General features: G+C 46.3%; 6 non-coding genes across 6 annotated transcripts; 3 read left to right on the top strand and 3 right to left on the bottom strand.

Annotated features, from left to right (window-relative positions):
* Positions 1–84: 84 nt before the first annotated feature.
* Positions 85–157, bottom strand: TRNAK-CUU (transfer RNA lysine (anticodon CUU)). Its single transcript has one exon. It is a non-coding gene; the product is annotated as a tRNA-Lys (tRNA).
* A 132-nt stretch (positions 158–289) lies between these two features.
* TRNAG-GCC (transfer RNA glycine (anticodon GCC)) lies at positions 290–360 on the top strand. Its single transcript has one exon. It is a non-coding gene; the product is annotated as a tRNA-Gly (tRNA).
* Positions 361–972: 612 nt separating this feature from the next.
* On the bottom strand, positions 973–1,045 carry TRNAK-CUU (transfer RNA lysine (anticodon CUU)). The gene has a single exon. It is a non-coding gene; the product is annotated as a tRNA-Lys (tRNA).
* A 150-nt stretch (positions 1,046–1,195) lies between these two features.
* Positions 1,196–1,266, top strand: TRNAG-GCC (transfer RNA glycine (anticodon GCC)). The gene has a single exon. It is a non-coding gene; the product is annotated as a tRNA-Gly (tRNA).
* Positions 1,267–1,877: 611 nt separating this feature from the next.
* Positions 1,878–1,950, bottom strand: TRNAK-CUU (transfer RNA lysine (anticodon CUU)). Its single transcript has one exon. It is a non-coding gene; the product is annotated as a tRNA-Lys (tRNA).
* A 132-nt stretch (positions 1,951–2,082) lies between these two features.
* Positions 2,083–2,153, top strand: TRNAG-GCC (transfer RNA glycine (anticodon GCC)). Its single transcript has one exon. It is a non-coding gene; the product is annotated as a tRNA-Gly (tRNA).
* Positions 2,154–2,500: the final 347 nt, after the last annotated feature.

Raw genomic sequence — 2,500 nt, 5'->3', positions numbered from 1 at the left:
TATTTATTTCAGGGAGGGTATCTGTAAGCTGTTGGGTGGGGTGATGCAGGTAAGCACAGCCAGAAACGAAAAGTTACCAGTTCTCGCCCAACGTGGGGCTCGAACCCACGACCCTGAGATTAAGAGTCTCATGCTCTACCGACTGAGCTAGCCGGGCAACTGCTTGACTGGAGAGCTTGCTCCGCCAGAGTGGGACATGGTATTTGTGGGCAGGAGGCCGTGGTGAGGCCTGGGTGCCAGCAGCAGCAGCAACAGCAGTCGGTTGCCAAAAACTAAATGTCATGGCAGAGCATTGGTGGTTCAGTGGTAGAATTCTCGCCTGCCACGCGGGAGGCCCGCGTTCGATTCCCGGCCAATGCAGCGCTGTTCTTTCAGTCCTTCAGCTCCCATTCCAAACCATGTCTTAGTCTTTATTTAAGGCTAGGACTACAGGGAGACGTTTTGTAGAGCTACTGATGAATTTCTACTATAGAGATAAAAAAGGACCCCAGGAGATTGAATAAAGTTTAGGGTTTTACTTTGGACTGCAGCTGAATAGTGAGAATCAATCAGTAGCATTCTTTGATTCCATCCTCTTTATCCTTCAAAATGATTTTCCTCAAAGTTGGATCGCTGAGTTTGAGTTTTTTTCGGTATTAGTTTTTTTTCAAGGAGGTAATCTGTGGGCTCTTTGGTGGGTTAATAGAGGTAAGCACAGCCAGAAAAGAAAGAAGCACTCTACCAGATTGAATACAGCTCAGTAATTTCCTTTGGACTGCAGCTGAATAGTTAGAAAAAATCACTAGCCTTCCGAATTATCTAAGTGTAGAAGTGGCCTTATTTGCTTCTGATCATCTTTATCCTTTCCAACATTTTTCTTTGCTTCAGTTGCATTGAGGCATTTGGTTTTATTTATTTAAGGGAGGGTATCTGTGAGCTGTTTGGTGGGGTGATGCAGGTAAGCACAGCCAGAAACGAAAAGTTACCAGTCATCGCCCAACGTGGGGCTCGAACCCACGACCCTGAGATTAAGAGTCTCATGCTCTACCGACTGAGCTAGCCGGGCAACTGCTTGACTGGAGAGCTTGCTCCGCCAGAGTGGGACATGGTATCTGTGGGCAGGAGGCCGTGGTGAGGCCTGGGTGCCAGCAGCAGCAGCAGCAGCAACAGCAGCAGCAGCAGCAGTCGGTTGCCAAAAACTAAATGTCATGGCAGAGCATTGGTGGTTCAGTGGTAGAATTCTCGCCTGCCACGCGGGAGGCCCGGGTTCGATTCCCGGCCAATGCAGCGCTGTTCTTTTAGTCCTTCAGCTCCCATTCCAAACCATGTCTTAGTCTTTATTTAAGGCTAGGACTACAGGGAGACGTTTTGTAGAGTTACTGATGAATTTCTACTATAGAGATAAAAAAGGACCCCAGGAGATTGAATAAAGTCCAGGGTTTTACTTTGGACTGCAGCTGAATAGTGAGAATCAATCAGTAGCATTCTTTGATTCCATCCTCTTTATCCTTCAAAATGATTTTTCTCAAAGTTGGATCGCTGAGTTTGAGTTTTTTCGGTATTAGTTTTTTTTCAAGGAGGTAATCTGTGGGCTCTTTGGTGGGTTAATAGAGGTAAGCACAGCCAGAAAAGAAAAATGCACTCTACCAGATTGAATACAGCTCAGTAATTTCCTTTGGACTGCAGCTGAATAGTGAGAAAAAATCAGTAGCCTTCCGAATGTTCTAAGTGTAGAAGAGGCCTTATTTGCTTCTGATCATCTTTTTCCTTTCCAACATTTTTCTTTGCTTCAGTTGCATTGAGGCATTTGGTTTTATTTATTTCAGGGAGGGTATCTGTAAGCTGTTGGGTGGGGTGATGCAGGTAAGCACAGCCAGAAACGAAAAGTTACCAGTTCTCGCCCAACGTGGGGCTCGAACCCACGACCCTGAGATTAAGAGTCTCATGCTCTACCGACTGAGCTAGCCGGGCAACTGCTTGACTGGAGAGCTTGCTCCGCCAGAGTGGGACATGGTATTTGTGGGCAGGAGGCCGTGGTGAGGCCTGGGTGCCAGCAGCAGCAGCAACAGCAGTCGGTTGCCAAAAACTAAATGTCATGGCAGAGCATTGGTGGTTCAGTGGTAGAATTCTCGCCTGCCACGCGGGAGGCCCGCGTTCGATTCCCGGCCAATGCAGCGCTGTTCTTTCAGTCCTTCAGCTCCCATTCCAAACCATGTCTTAGTCTTTATTTAAGGCTAGGACTACAGGGAGACGTTTTGTAGAGCTACTGATGAATTTCTACTATAGAGATAAAAAAGGACCCCAGGAGATTGAATAAAGTTTAGGGTTTTACTTTGGACTGCAGCTGAATAGTGAGAATCAATCAGTAGCATTCTTTGATTCCATCCTCTTTATCCTTCAAAATGATTTTCCTCAAAGTTGGATCGCTGAGTTTGAGTTTTTTTCGGTATTAGTTTTTTTTCAAGGAGGTAATCTGTGGGCTCTTTGGTGGGTTAATAGAGGTAAGCACAGCCAGAAAAGA

The sequence above is a fragment of the Hyla sarda genome, chromosome 1 (assembly GCF_029499605.1).
Source record: "Hyla sarda isolate aHylSar1 chromosome 1, aHylSar1.hap1, whole genome shotgun sequence".
Classification (NCBI taxonomy): Eukaryota; Metazoa; Chordata; class Amphibia; order Anura; family Hylidae; genus Hyla; species Hyla sarda.
Note: the sequence above shows the minus strand (reverse complement) of the source record. Positions and strands in the feature narration are given on the sequence as shown.